The 16,773-nt window shown below is 39.5% G+C and overlaps 1 non-coding gene across 1 annotated transcript; it reads right to left on the bottom strand.

The window, feature by feature from the left end:
• Nucleotides 1-8,391: 8,391 nt before the first annotated feature.
• LOC116762965 lies at nt 8,392-8,526 on the bottom strand. The gene has a single exon (XR_004352390.1). It is a non-coding gene; the product is annotated as a small nucleolar RNA SNORA70 (small nucleolar RNA).
• Between the last annotated feature and the right edge of the window lie 8,247 nt (nt 8,527-16,773).

The following is a 16,773-nucleotide window of genomic DNA, read 5'->3' as shown; positions in this document are numbered from 1 at the left end:
ACATTGTGAAAATGACTCTACTACCCAAAGCAATCTACAGATTCAATGCAATCCCTATCAAACTACCACTGGCATTTTTCACAGAACTAGAACAAAAAAATTTCGCAATTTGTATGGAAACACAAAAGACCCCGAATAGCCAAAGCAATCTTGAGAACGAAAAAAGGAGCTGGAGGAATAAGGCTCCCTGACTTCAGACTATATTACAAAGCAACAGTAATCAAGACAGTATGGTACTGGCACAAAAACAGAAAGATAGATCAGTGGAACAGGATAGAAAGCCCAGAGATAAACCCACGCACATATGGACACCTTATCTTTGATAAAGGAGGCAGGAATGTACAGTGGAGAAAGGACAGCCTCTTCAATAAATGGTGCTGGGAAAACTGGACAGGTACATGTAAAAGTATGAGATTAGATCACTCCCTAACACCATACACAAAAAATAAGCTCAAATGGATTAAAGACCTAAATGTAAGGCCAGAAACTATCAAAACTCTTAGAAGAAAACATAGGAAGAACACTCTATGACATAAATCACAGCAAGATCCTTTCTGACCCACCTCCTAGAGTAATGGAAATAAAAACAAAAATAAACAAATGGGACCTAATGAAACTTCAAAGCTTTTGCACAGCAAAGGAAACCATAACCAAGACCAAAAGACAACCCTCAGAATGGGAGAAAACATTTGCAAATGAAGCAACTGACAAAGGATTAATCTCCAAATTTACAAGCAGCTCATGCAGCTCAATAACAAAAAAAACAAACAACCCCATCCAAAAATGGGCAGAAGACCTAAATAGACATTTTCTCCAAAGAAGATATACAGAATGCCAACAAACACATGAAAGAATGCTCAACATCATTAATCATTAGAGAAATGCAAATCAAAACTACAATGAGATATCATCTCACACCAGTCAGAATGGCCATCATCAAAAAATCTAGAAACAATAAATGCTGGAGAGGGTGTGGAGAAAAGGGGACACTCTTGCACTGCTGGTGGGAATGTGAATTGGTTCAGCCACTGTGGAGAACAGTATGGAGGTTCCTTAAAAAACTACAAATAGAATTACCATATGACCCAGCAATCCCACTACTTGGCATATACCCTGAGAAAACCAAAATTCAAAAAGAGTCATGTACCAAAATGTTCATTGCAGCTCTATTTACAATAGCCAGGACATGGAAAACAACCTAAGCGCCCATCATCGGATGAATGGATAAAGAAGATGTGGCACATATACACAATGGAATATTACTCAGCCTTAAAAAGAAATGAAATTGAGCTATTTGTAATGAGATGGATAGACCTAGAGTCTGTCATACAGAGTGAAGTAAGTCAGAAAGAAAAAGACAAATACCGTATGCTAACACATATATATGGAATTTAAGGGAAAAAAATGTCATGAAGAACCTAGGGTAAGATAGGAATAAAGACGCAGACCTACTGGAGAACGGACTTGAGGGTATGGGGAGGGGGGAGGGGTGAGTTTTGACAGGGCGAGAGAGAGTCATGGACATATACACACTAACAACGTAGTAAGGTAGATAGCTGGGGGAAGCAGCCGCAAGGCACAGGGATATTAGCTCGGTGCTTTGTGACAGCCTGGAAGGGTGGGATGGGGAGAGTGGGAGGGAGGGAGACGCAAGAGGGAAGACATATGGGAACATATGTATATGTATAGCTGATTCACTTTGTTATAAAGCAGAAACTAACACACCATTGTAAAGCAATTATACCCCAATAAAGATGTTTAAAAAAAAAAAAAAAAAAAAAAGAATATATAGACGTGCAAGAGGAAAAAATGACAATGGGGGAATAAATCCACAAAAAAAATTTTAATTATTATTTTCATATTGAATATCTAAGGGTAACTCTGGGATCAGTATGATTTCTTTTCAATCTTGCTTTCAAAATTTTCAAAATAAATAATGTTTTCAAGCATTTTTAAAAAGAGCTAAAAAATCTTAGAGAAGGCTAGTATAGACAGGATTATTTATATGAGATTGTATGGAACTAAAAATTTAATGTGAATATTTAAGATGATCCAGTGAAAATTAAGTAAAAGGTATAAATACGTGCTACAAAATAGGTGAACCTTGAAAACATTATACCATGTGAAAAAAGTCACAAAAGATCACATTCTATATGATTCCATTTATTACAGATGTCCAGAATAGGCAAATCCATAGAGATAGAAAGCAGATGAGTGTTGCCAGGGGCTGGGGTGGTGGTAGAATGGGGCAAATGGAGAGTAACTGCTAATGGACACAGGGTTACTTTTCAGGGTGAAGAAAATATTCTAAAATCTATGGTGGTGATGGTTCCACAACTCTGCAAATATACTAAAAGCAACTGAATTGTACACTTAAAGTGGGTGAATTGTATAGTATTTAAAATATGTATCAATAAAGCTGTTATATTAAAAAAGAAACCTCACAAAATTCAGTGTTAATCTCTGCTATGAATAGGGAAACAATCACCTTGTAACAGGATCCTTGACAGTAATGGTCAATGAATTCCCTTTTTAAACCTCTTTAGATTAGTCACACAGATTTGAGTTACTAACATTTAGAATTTATTTTTTAAAGAGGAGGTGACCATCTTATGCACTGTCCCAGGAAAGGTGAAGTTGAATAGTGGAAATAATTACCTAAATCCTAAACAATTACCTTTGCATCCTGCTGTTGCAAAGGCAAGACAGCTGCTTAGCATCTACATTAAACAGATTATCCCCTTGATCAGATTGTCCATTTCGGATTGATCATAACGACTCAACTATTGCTCACCTCTCTGGCTAGCTCTCTGTGATCCTAAACATCAATTTGTTTCTAGGTCCTCAGACACATGGCAATAAACTAACAAAACATTCTGGCATGTGTTGTGCGGATACTCTCCCTGCCCATCTCATTGCATTTATAAGAACAGAGATTTACAATTCAACACACAACTGAAATAAAACTAAAGAACTCAAAAGGACGGATCTTTCACTCATATCAGAGAATTGTGTCTAGAAAATACAAAACAAAGTTAAATGAAACACCTATGAACAGATCCGGGAGCTGGTTTTACCAGCTGGTCCCCAATCCAACGTAGGCCACAGGTGACAGGGAACAATTCACAGAAGTCAGTTTTATTCCTCTTGATAAATTCTTCAGGCATCATCTGTTTCATTTATGAGTCAGGGGAGCCAGGTCACAGAGGGCCTGAGCGAAGAATTTACTGTTCTGTGAAACTAGAAATTAAGGCTCCTGCCTCAACTTCTTTTAATAAGAAAACAATTTTTTAAAGCACTCAGATCAAGCCTACTTGTTTACTATACTTTAATTTTGCGGGTGAATTTATATAAAGCCAGTAGTGCATTTAAAAATAGATGGAGAAATAGATAAGTAACTAAGACTTGAAAAAAAACATATTAAAGGTGAAATGCAAGATCAGTTGAAAGTCAACCATCTAAAGCCAGGGCTGCTCATGTCACTGACTCTTGGGGAGGAGAGATGTGTGTCAAAGACAGTATATGTCAAATGTACTGGGACCCATCAATCCTTTCTTAACAATAAGGGAATATTCACCGTTGACTTAGACTAAGTCACTCGTCTGGTGATCCTGGCAGCAAATGTCAGAAAATGTTGCCCTCCACTTTATCTGTCACTGACACTTGACCACAGTGTTTTTCTTTCTTCACCAAAGAGAAAGGCAACTCAGTAGAGGAAGTGGGGCTGTCAGGGGAATGATGGGAAAAGATACACATTTTCAAGGTGATGGATTGCCCCCACTGAGTCCATACACTCACTGTTCAGAACATTTGGGACAGGTTATTATTATCCTAGCGTGATTTAGAGAGGACTCACTCCTTCCCCTAACTTGGAAACAACTCAAAAGCCTATGGCATCCCATCCAGGGGAGACGTATCTGGCTGTGCCCAACCATGGGTCTCTCTGATATTTGGATGAGCATTTCTTCATTTCTGCAGCCTGAAAGATGCAACCAGAGAGCTATTTATAGAGGAAGGGGAGTTTTGATTGTCACTGAGTTGGGTTAAATTTTGCAGGCGTCCCTATGATACTGAGTAGGAAGAGAATAAAATAGAGATTCCTCTCCACTGCAAAGCAGTCTTTGGGAATTTAGGAAGGTGGGGAAAATATGCACAGGACCTATGATGTTCCACGGAGAAGGGACAGGTATAAGAGTAATGCCCACATATCCTAAGCTTCATTTCCCCCAGTAAAAACCAGGGCCAAACATAGAGATAGCAATTGCCACTGGAGCTCGGAAAGAGCACCCCCCATGTGGGGCATGAGCAAGAAGGTTTTCACATAGTCTTGAAGGCTGTAAATGATTCCATTAGATAAACAAGGGTACTGCAGTTTGGAGGCACAAGCTGAGCAAAAGGTACATTTGGAGAAGAGTGAGCCAATCAGTCTGGCCCCATCAGAGAGTCTGTGTTCTCAGACTGTACTTTGTCCCTTTCGTGGGAAGGAAGAGACGTAGGTAGAGGAAAAGTGAGGGAACACATAAGACATTGGTGTTCTGGCATTAACAATAAAGTGTGCTCACTCAGAGACAGCTAGCAGTAATGAGCTACAGTCCCTGGAGTGCACTTAAGCTATGAACATCCTTTCTATGAGAGATCCCTTCATGTTATATATCACCAAGAGTCCCACCTATGACCACAAGTTCTGCTTGCCATGTCTCTAGGCATTCTGAAAAGGACAAATAAAAGACCTAGCTGAAAGAAGTTACAATTATTCTTGACATTTTAGAATGCACCTCTGCTGAGTTCGGAATGTTCCGTCATAGGCTTTAAAATGTGAACTAATATGTAGGAGAAAGTCTGGCCTGAGGTCTTCTTTTGAAACAAGAGCTCACCTGTATCCATCTTTGCCCCAAATTCAAACAGATTTTAGCAACTAATTGAAAGGTCTTCATCTCACCCCAGCGAAAAACATCAGTAACTCCTTTTACCTTTATACTGGTTAATTTATGGTTAAGAAGTGAAATGGGGAAATATGGATTTTTTAATTTTGTTTTGCTAAAAGGCTGTAATGAAACGTGTCACTCAGGCTAGCTCTGGATGCAAGCTTAATAATGATCCATGTTCTTCTTTATAGTTGCCTTCATTCTCCAATTTTTCTTTAAAGGGCATATATTACTTTTCAAAACAAGTGGTCAAGAAAAGAGAAAGAAAGAAAAATATTACCATTAGTCTTTACCTTGAAAAAGGAATGAGATTAAAACAGAAAGGCAAAATACCAGTGTTAACAGTGATTGGCTTCAACAAGAAAGTAAGTGATGACTTTTTTCTTTCAACTCTTCTGGTATTTTTTAAATTTTCTATGAAGAATAAGTATTTTTAATTAAAAAGTACTTTGAGGAACAAAGAAATCTGGAAAGAAAATGTTGCCTTATTCAATTTTAGTTACCTGGAAATCAAGGGAAAGACTGTAATTATTTAACTGGAAGAAAGCTGGGTAGACAGATCCCGCAAAGCTTATTGGAGACAAATGGCAACAACTAAGAAGCATCTACATGTGGCCAGCCTTCATTGTTAGGCAGATCTCAGCATCACCAAACAGTGTGGATTTGAAGGCATCCAAAAGACTGGTCTCCAAATTACCTGTTCTTTCCTAAAAGAGCACCCACACCAGCCTGCTACTGTCTCTCGAGTTCTTACTATTAGAGTCGTTTCTTCGGCTTCTTGCACTGTGTTCTCTGGAATTGCCATTTTTAATCAAAATGACCTTGGGACTGGGACTAGCAGCCACTGGTAAATCAGAAAGGTGAAGTTGCCATGCAAAGACCCCAGACCTAGACCCCCACTACCATGCCAGGACATTCTCTAAGTCGTAGTGAAATCTTGCACGCAACCTTTGACTACATTTGGAACCAATTCCCACTTCTGTAAAATGAAGGGGTGAGCTTCAGTTTAGATGGCTGTCACCTTGAAAAAACAAAGAACAGTACTGAGGGAATAGATAATATGATGGACACGTGTTCAAGAGGGGGAATAGAGGGAAAAGGAAAGATTCAGGAGCCTGGGATATTTCTGAGGATCCTGGTCAGCACAAGAAAACTAGACCTGGGACTTCTCTGGTGGTCCAGTGGCTAAGACCCACACTCCCAATGCAGGGGGCCCAGGTCCGATCCCTGGTCAGGGAACTAGATCCCACATGCCACAACTAAAGATCCTTCATGCAGCATCAAAGTCCTGCATGCCGCAACTAAGACCTGGCACAGCCAAATAAATAAATAAATATTTTTTTAAAAGAAAGAAAACTAGACCCTACCACATGCCCCCAAAGGGGATCATCTCTCCAAAGAAAAACTCTACCCACTTAAATTTTTTTTCTGATTCAGTCTTGATACTGAGTCACAAGCCTCAGTTTAATATCTAATCTCAAGAGACCACTGTATGATATTAGGGGTTTTTTTTTAAGTGACTTATTTTCTCGAGAACCTACTGAGAGTGATCATCCTATTAATATTCCTATAAAATGCAGATATTAAAAATATGTGGCCATTCTCCTGCATGTTTACATGAGTGAACTCCTAGCTCCCCTTCAGTTGATTGACAGAACAGGGCAATGTTGGGTTCTTTCTAATCACAAATTCATCACAAATGAGAGTGAGTAGAAAACATACACATAAATAACAGGCTTTTCTGTGAGGAGAAAGGAAGGATTTATGTATTCTCCTCTGTAGGAAACAAAGAGATTTATTAGTGAGGAAGGAGAAAGGCAGAGCCAGTTTAAAGAGGAATGAACCAAGGACAGGAGGAAAAGAAACAAGTGTTTCCCTACCAGATGACCTTATTATTTCAGAAAGTAATATGTTCATGTTTTGAATGTATTTTATGCTGCTACACAGTTATCTTTCTAGAGAACTAATTCTGATAACCTGAAATGATCAACATGGCATAAAATAAATCCTGCAGCTTTTAACTAGCTTTGGACCACTCTCTCGGACTTACATCCAGCCTCTTACTGTGTGAATGGCAGCACGTTTTGCCCAAACGTTTAAAGTTTGATAGTACCAAGTCCTCCTTTTCATTATCAAGTTTCCGGCCCTGATTTGTCACAGTCCCGCTGGTTAGGCTTCTCCCCAGCTAGATGAACTGAATTGTAAAAATTACTCAGTGGAAACTGAAAGCCTAAAATGAATTGAGATGATTCATTCTGGAGCCCCTTGCTATTTTCGGACTTTTGGACAGAATTGCTGGCATTCAGAAGTAATAAGCCAGCCTGACTTGACACCTTGATTTGTTAACTCAGAAAAATCCACAGTCAGTCCCACTCTGGATTCATGTGGAATTCAATGATGCAAAGGTGATCAAGAGGGAAAAAAGCTGCCACATCACTTTTAAAGTTTTATAAGCCAATTTATCATCTGTGCTTTGACACAGCTAGCCCAGCAATATTCTTAAAGGATTCCCAAAGCAGATTACTAAGAATAATAGAATCAGTAACTCATATAGCCAGAATTTCTTTTAATTTATTACACATTTAAAAAATAGGCAAGCCAACCATTCCTCTGAAAGTGAAGTCTGAATGATAGATCAGTGAGCACCTGACCAAACAACAGAGCTATAAGGTCAAAATCATAGTCAATCCTTAAAGGGAAAAAACTGATCAACCACTTACAGGATATAGTTTGAGTAGTTCTTCCAACAGTACTGGTGACTTCAGACTGTTTTGTCCATACTGTCAACAATGTCTTCCCTTGACCAACCTGAATATTTATAAGATGGTAAAACAAGACTCAGTATAAGGTGCTGGCCACCATGAATTGATTGACAGAAGCACTAATCCACAGACCACAGGTGTGATTATAAGCCCTCAACAATTCCTCAGTGTGCCACCAAACCTGTAAGCCCAAATCTCCAAGTTCGCAGCACCATTTAAATGCCCTCTGAAGATAGCAGTGCTGGAAATTTTATTTGTTTGAATAAAACATTATTTATTTAACAGCAGAGTAGGATTTATTGGTGGACATGAGTAAGGAGGGGACATCACCAAAGCTCTCATGAGTGCAGGGCCCAACATCTGTCCAGGGGGGTCACAATTAGGAATGTATTTGACCCCATAGCCATCTGGGATGAGCCGCCTTTCTGCCACCATGTTTCCAAATTCATCCACATTACATTCAGTAAATCCCCATTTCTTAGAGATGTGGATCTTCCTGTGGCCAGGGAACTTGAACTTAGCCCTTGTGTAGGGCCTCAATCACCATGCTCCTTGTTCTGTAGCTTGGCGCGGATGGACACTACACCTTGGCCAATGTGGACCCTGGCCACTGTGCCCTAGGGCTTTCCAAACGCACCGTGCATACCTGTCTGGAGCCTACACTGGGGACAGCGTGAGGCCATACATGAATATCCACTGGAAAGGGCTGTCTCCAAGGTTCCTAAGGGCAACCCATAAAGGCAACAGGCTGCATACACTACTGAGGAGGTTGCTATTTGTAGCCATTGCACACCAGACCCCCAACAGGGTAGAATTTTTTTTTTCTTTTTTCTTTTTTCTTTTTTCAAGTGATCTCTGTTTTTTGAAGTGTACCCAAAACATACCAAGAGCCAAAACTTGGGTTGGTTTTCCCAGCACTCATAACAGTATAGATAGCTAACACCTATAGAGTGTCTACATGTGCCAGGTACTCTTCTCGGTGGTTTGTGTATGTTTAACTCATGCCAACTACATCTGTCTCATTTCAACCACATTCTGGCACTGGGTTGATTGTTAAGACAAGTAGGTAAAAGAGTCCCTCCTCTCTGGTCTTTGGCCTTTAAAGGGCTTTACTCTGTCCCTCTTTCAGCAGTGCCCCTCCCCATTTAGGCCACAGAGTCCAAAGAGCCAAGAGAATATGTCCACCTGGAGCCCACATTCCCCCTCTAGACAGCACTCCTGGTGTTGAGACTTTAGACTCTCAGCCTAGACAGCATGGAGCCTCCTTCCCAGAACTGAGCTTCCTCTTGCCTGGGAACGGGTCGTCACTGAATGGATGTGTTGAAATGGATGTGAAGAAATTAATGATTTAATTGATCAATTAACACAGAAACCTTAACGCATGGGTTTTTGGAGATCTCTTCTGATTGCCAAGAAAATTTTTTTAACCTCCTGATTTCATATTTGTTTCCTGGAAAGGTGAAGTTGTCAGTTAAATTCCAGTTAGGTAAGGTGTCTGATAAATTACACTACAGAAAATTGCAGTCAATGGACACAGGTTTGTGACAGTGGCATTTTCTTTGAGAAAACAAAAAGGATTTTAAATTCTTAAACACTTAGTTTCTTTCAGGAAAAAAGATCCTCTTCCAATAACGTTTAATTTTGCTTTTCAAAAAATATACCCAGCATTTTCAAGTGGCAAACAGAATAATTAACCAAATCTCCAAATACCTTTCTGTTCTCTGGCCTCCTGTGGTAGATGTAGTATTTCATCTCTTAGTTATTTCAGTCAGGGTCCTTCCTGATTGTTTTATGGAACAGTGATTACATCATGTTTATAGACTATGCCAGCCCAGCACAGTGCAAACTTTTTCTATCACATCCTGCATATACGAAGAACCAATGGGTATGCTTGTTGGATACAAAACCAGCTAATGGGCTGCAACTGTGAAGCAGGAAGCTTCTCCAAGAAAACATATAAATAACATCATTAGTAGAGGAGACTGTATCTCATACAGCAAGGCTGGGTGTCTGCTTTTCAATCCACAGACTTTAAATAGACCCAACGGCTCCCTTAGTCTTCAACTAAGAAAAGCTCAGGGTGCAGAGGCCAGCATCCCTTGTTTGTTCTATCACTATGAGAGGCAGCAGCAATCCAGTGGGGGAAAATGCCAGCAGACTATCATGTAACTAGCTGTACTCAAATATTAAAATATTAAATTTTAAAATTAAAAATTAAATTAATATTAAAATATTTTGCTTTCTTGAATTTGCTTCACACCTTGGAAGCTACCAGCTAGTTTATATAAGCACCAGCCTAGGCCAGATTCAAGCACAACCCCCATCTCAAGTTGCTGGGATGACTACCCAAGCACATTTGAGAGGAGAGTTTCTCAACTGGGCAATTTTGCACCCTAGAGGATATATGGCAATGTCTGGAGACATTTTTGCTTGTTACAACTCAGGGAAGGAGGGGAAGGTGATACTGGTATCTCGTAAGTAGTCTACAATGCACAGGACAGCTCCTCACAGCAAAGAATTATTCATCCCCAAATGTCAATAGTGCCAAAGCTAGACACCCTGTTCTAGTGGGACAAGGGCATGAAAAAAATGGTATCTAATGCTTCAAACTCTGAAATTTAAGTGGCTTCCTCTCTCAGGTGTTATTACCTACACACACCAAGAAACACTTAGCTTGCTTATCAGCCAGGCTGGGACCACACACATTGAACTTGTGGGTGGTACAGAATCAAATATAATTCTGTGTTGCTGTATGACACCTTTCCCTATGGAGATCAAAATGCTTTTCAGAAAGAGTTATTCTACCGGGAGAGGGAACTGGGTGTCAGAGGGAATCCTCATTTCACAGATGAGAAAACAGGAGGTTAGGAGAGGTCGTCATTTGCTCAAAGTTATTCAATGAATCAGGTTCAGAGCTCAGGAAACTAAGAGACATTTGACATTGGAGAGAATTCGGAAAGAATGTAAAAGGACAGAAAAGTACTTTCCGCTGGAGACTGTGTTGGTGGCACAAATTTTTTTCCACACCCTGAGCCCCTGGTGTCAAGAAAGGTAGGGTCTCCTGTGATGGGCAGCTAGTGGTTCTCCCCCGAATCAGCAGCCCCAGAAGAATCCCACAACCCCTCCCTGCCAGCCAAAGAGCCCTCACCTGACAAACCCAATTCCCAGGGCTATTCTCCAGATGTTTATACTGTCAAATGATTTAAGAGACTGCAGAAATGAGTTGGTCTGTTCGTTAAAATAGTCATCATAATGAAAAAGATGGACGGCTTCTGCCCTTATCCTCTGTCAGTCTGTCACGTCTATGGACCTCTTTCCTATCAATCACCGTAGTATACATTATGTAAATTCCAAAGATGAAATGTCAGCCTATGTATCTAATTGTTCTTGTGTGCCATATGGGAAAATGACTGGTGGGCCCTGCTGTTCCCCTTTACAACCAACATTAATTGGCATCTTTGTTATCTAGCCATGGAGATCCTGATTGGAATGATTTTAAGGCTCCAGTAACCCTTTCAACAGGAAACGGTGATTCAGGCTGATTCTAACTGAATGAAAAAAAAACACAGAGAAATCTCAGAAACTTTATGACCCTAGTAACATTTGATCAAGAACTTTCACGAACACAGGGTCTTGTATTATTATTTGTTGACCAGGTAAGAGAGGAATCCAAAAGGCATGGAAATGAACATTTCTGTATTACCCTGCCCCCCCCAAAACAGAGGAGCCCTATAGAAAGAGATGAAGCATATTCCCAGATAACTGTAGAAAATGAAGTGCAGGGGTCATTTTCTCCCACTAATTACTGGGCTACTTTGTGGAACATACATTTTGTCTATCTTCAGGGACAAGATCATGAAATATCAGTGTAAGAATGGATTTTAGAAGTCATCAAATTGAGCATTCTACTGGGGCATGTTTCCCACTTAAGATGTCTCCAACAGTAAGCATTGTCTCTGCTTTGATATTTTCTATGAACAGGCATCCACTGCCTTACAAGGTTCCATTTAGATGAGACTAACTTAAAAGCATAAAAGATGCAAACACTGAAGTATCCCAGTGCATCCACCATAGTATAGACAATAGTATCAAAAATTCCCAATTCCTAAATACAAACTCTCTGTCCAACTTCTTAAAGTGAAAATGATATTGAAGCTACCTTCAAGTCCCTACAGAAGTAATCTTCTTGTCTCATTTTCAAATATACACAGTATATAAATTAACTTACTTTCATCCCAGAGGACAAGGAATTTTTAACATATTCTGTACTGGGAGAAAAGATCTCCCCGACCTCAAATTATGTTCCATCCTATTCTACATACAAAAAGCTGTGAGTAAAACGGTAAGTGCAAAGCCAACTACCAACATAAAACTCAGTCCCGAAAATTTCAAAGTTCTAGTTGATTCCATGTTCAAAATGGCCCATGTAGTTATTGGAGGAAAATGGCTACATAAAGTCACCACAACTAATGAAGTGAGATAAACAGCAAATGAGACTACCTGTGATATCTGAAATAAAAGTTTATTTTCTCATGCAAGATAAACTGGAATCATTGTACATACAGCTGGAGGATCTCATGCTCCGTTTAAACATGACTTCAGATATGAAAAAAGTTGTCTCTCTCTATCCTATATTGATTCTAAAGATGGATAACAAGAAGCTACCATATTGCCCCTAGGTTTTCCCTCCTTGTTTATTTTAAAAAGTGCAAGCAATCCATTAAGGTTAAAGAGATAACATTAAGGAATGCAGCTGCAATGGTTGTACAGTAGATGTCTCTGGTTTGTGCTTACTCTAGGGCCCCGTTTAAAAAGAGCTTTTCAATTTTAATTACAATAAAATGGGCCCTGGAAGAAAATGCATCTCCTCCAGCAAGGATTGTATTCAGCTTGTTCTCTGTAATTTTGCCCATCACACTGCTGGCTGTTGCTTTTTCCGCAGCTCTTTAATGGTGTCTAAATTGACCAGCTCTGTTGCCAAGGAAACGGACAGGACAATGCTAATAGAAGCTACTTAGGACACAGTGTGAAAAGCTTAGAAATAAAATTGTTTGACATGAAAGGCACTGTGTCAGCAGCCAGGCAACTCTGTTAAAGGCTGCATAAGCAGAAGATGGTTATATGTCTCCCCCTACTCTTTCCCCTCAAAATCTCTCCTAGAAAATGGATTCTGCCCTGGGAGCTTGGACAGCTTTTTCTATCAGAATCACTTTGTCTTTCTAACTCAAAGCAGAGAAAAATCTTCATGTAGTGGTTTCGAAGCACCCAGAATAGATTTCAATTTGTACCCATGGAAATGAGCTGCTTTTTTTTTCTTCTTTCTAGCAACCAAGTCCTCTCCCCTCATGAATAAACTGCAAATATTCTTCTGAATTTTCTAAGATTGTTAATTAAAATCCACTTGATTTAAGCTGCTTCTCCCATTTTGCACTCACAAACCATAAATTATGGAAGAGGTCAAAGAATGAATGGCAATTTGACATGAAGAAGTTGATTTATTGCTTCAGAAGGAGTTTTTTACCAGATGTGGCAGGAGTCATAAATTAAATGCTAAATGTTATGTATTATTATGCTTTCAGGAATAGAAATGTGTCTAAAATGCTATGCAGGTGGAATGATAAAAATATGAATCTACTCTCCTGGCAATTTTAAAAGGCTGTTTAAAGCTGTCAAAAGGAAAATAAGCTGAAAAACTATCTAGATGAGGCCCTCAAATGCCTTTTACAGCACCCCCCTGTTTTAAAAAGTAACTCTTTCCTGTGATATACTGGACATTGGCTTGTGGTGGCTTGGGTGGGAAAAGAGATAAAGAATTCTTTCATCTGGAAAAAAGAGAGAGAAAGAAAGAAAGAAGGAAAGAAAAATGACCCAGAGAGCTCTGTGCTGCTGTGACATTATGACATGAATCCAAATCATTATTTCTCATCCACTCCTCTATGGATGACCATAATTTAATTTATCAAACCTCATTTCAAAGCCAATCTGGACACAGATAGAAAATTTGCCTAACTTCACCTAGCAGCTGTAGTGGTTATAGTCGTCGAGCTTAAAATATAAAAACAGGAGAAGATTCAGGTATACGAAAGCTTGGAGCAGAAAGAACAGTAGGAGAAAATTTCACTAGAGAGCAAGAGGCTTAAAGGTAAAAGGACTCAACTTTGGGTGGCAGTCCTTTCTGACTTGGAGCTTAGCAGTAGAACTAAAGGCAATGGCTCATTATCAGCTAATGCCTGGGCTTACAGTCCTTTTGGACACAAATGTGAAAAAGGTGGTTGGTCTGACTCCTGCTTCCCTATCTTAGCACTCCATCCCCATCCCCCAATTCCCCACCCATCCAAGGGCAAGACAAGCATAGTCTCCATTCATTCAGGACTTCAGCTGAGACATTCCATTCAGGCATGCTTTTCCCAAATTTGAAAATCACCTCCTTGTCTAATATGCATTCCAGCCTCACGGAGAATATACAGGCAATTGCATCCTTGACTTGCCAGTGTTATCCACCATGGCTCATCACTAGATACACTTGCCGTCTGTATCCTGCAGGGCACTGGTGTGAGAGACAGGAGCCAGCTGCATCATGCATGGAACAAAACCACACAGACAGGCAGTGCATTCACTGAACAATGCTCTGAAGAAAAGAAAGGGTCTCACAAGCATTTGGTGTTCTGAGGAAGGCTGCCAGATTTTTAACAAATAAAAGCACAGAATGCATAGTTAAATATGAATTTCAGACAAACAATGAATAAGTTTTTAGTATAAGTGTGTCCCTTGCAATACTTGGGAAATACTCATACTAAAAGAAGTATTCACTGTTTATCTAAATATAAATATTTTTTAAATCCTGTATTTTATCTGGCAACTCTAGTTCTAAGGCAATACCAACTAACTTAAGTTGATCGCTAAATTATGTCAGCCATAGTTGACAGCATCTTGATAAAGAAGGTCTCCATTCTATGGCCATCATGCAGCCATCACACTTCTGTCCCAAAGAGAATAGTAATTATAGTTCTTCCCACCACCAAATCAACAGAATCATGGCTCAGAAATAGTGTGGAAAAAACTGAGTCAGAAAATTAAGATAATGCTCAAAGAGTGCAGGAATAAAAAAAGATATACTTATACCACAAGATTTCCAGATGGCGAGCACATTCTTCTGCTCCTAAACAACATGGCAGTAAATGACCAGGCATGAAAGGCAAATACCAGGTGGGACCAGGAAATACAATGGCAGCCTCTCTCAGCCTGTGTCCCGGTACCTTTTCTCACCATCTTAAATAAAGGTCATTATGACAGACCTTGCTCAGCTGAGACCTTCTTGTCAATTCCAATTATATTCTATATAAATAATGCCATTTCACCAAAACCTAACAATAGCCATGTGTTCAAAAAGAAACTTTTTGAAAGCTGAGGAATGCCTGCCAAGACAACTTCACAAAATCTCATCGCTTTAGTGTCCCAATGAGAAAAAGATAAACTTCATTCTCAAAAGCTCTTCTCTGTTTCTCAAAACATAGAATTTCCAGATGACCCAGCCATTTTGTTCCCAGGTTTATACTCAAAAAATTTGAAAGCAGGAACTCAGATAGATATTTGTACCCCAATTTTTATAGCAGCATTATTAACAACAGTCAAGAGGTGGAAACAACCCAGGTGTTCACCAACAGATGAATGGATAAACAAAATGTGGTATATCTATACAATGGAATAGTATTCATCCATAAAAAAAAGAATAAAGTTCTGATACATGGTACAACACAGATAAACCTTAAAAACGTTATGCTAAGTGAAAGAAGCCAGACATGAAAGGACAAATATTGTATGACTCCACTTATATAAGGTACCTTGAACAGACAAATTCATAGAGACAGAAAGAAGTTAACAGGGATTGGGGGAAGGACAATATGGGAGGGTTATTGCCGAATGGGTACAGAGTGTCTTTGGGGGATGATGAAAAGGTTCTGGAAATAGATAGAGGTGATGGCAAAACATTGTTGCTTTAAAAAAAGTGCCTCTGCTTTTGGCCTCCTCAGCATCTTCAAACCCCTCCTCCTTTCTACACCCCTATCTTACACTCAAGGGCTCTGGCCACATCTGACCATTGCCACAGCAACTGTGGCCTCCCTGTCAGTAAATACAGAACAAGACTGAGTATTTAATTGAACTAAAACAGTTACATCACAGGGCTCCCTTTCCCAGAACCAACAGAAAAATACAAAAGATAGGTCTCCAGGTCCCTGTTAAGGGAACTTGAAAATATAGTGGGAGCAAAGTGTCCATGAGCTCTCCTATCTATGCCTACTTGTACCCTTGACTGTGACAGCACCTCATGCTCTCAACTGGCTGGGACTCTGTCCCATGTATCTCTTCCCTTGGCTGACTACATTCTGTATCCTTTCGCTGTAATAAACTGTAACTGTGAGTACAATAGCTTTCAGCGAGTTCTGTGAGTCCTTCTAGCAGAGTATCAAACCTGAGGCTGCCCTTGTGAATACTCAAATTTGAAGCTGCTATCAAAAGTGAGGTAGGTCTGGGAATTCCCTGGTGGTCCAGTGGTTAGGGCTCTGTGCTTCCAGTGCAGGGGGCATGGGTTTGATCCCTGGTCAGGGAACTAAGATCCCGCATGCTGCACAGTGTGGCCAAAAAAGAAAAAGAGATAAAATTTTTTTAAAAATGTGAGGTACGTCTTGTGTTAAGTACCTAACCTTACACAGGAAAAATACATTTTTTAAAAAACCCTCTTATTAATCCCTCAGAGAGGTAAAGAAGATATTGTATCCATGAAAGAGTAAAACGATCCATAAAAGGGGTATTCAAAGAACATATAATATGATTTTTGAAATTAAAATTAATGACATAAAAATAGAAAATCCCAATAAAAGAAAATCCCAGTAGAAGCGATTGCTTTGAGGAAAATTCCCAGAAAGTAAAGCAAAAAGACAAAGACTGAAAAATATAGGAGAGGAAAAATAAGAAAAGTAAAGGATTAAACATCTAAATAATAAAATTACTAGAAGGAGAGACAGAGAAGACGGAGGGGAAATCATCACCAAAGTGAAAGGGAAGGCATACATTTTCAGACTGAAAGA

The sequence above is a fragment of the Phocoena sinus genome, chromosome 11, assembly GCF_008692025.1.
Source record: "Phocoena sinus isolate mPhoSin1 chromosome 11, mPhoSin1.pri, whole genome shotgun sequence".
Taxonomy (NCBI): Eukaryota; Metazoa; Chordata; class Mammalia; order Artiodactyla; family Phocoenidae; genus Phocoena; species Phocoena sinus.
The sequence above is the reverse complement of the archived record's forward strand: the minus strand, read 5'-3'. Positions and strand labels throughout refer to the sequence as shown.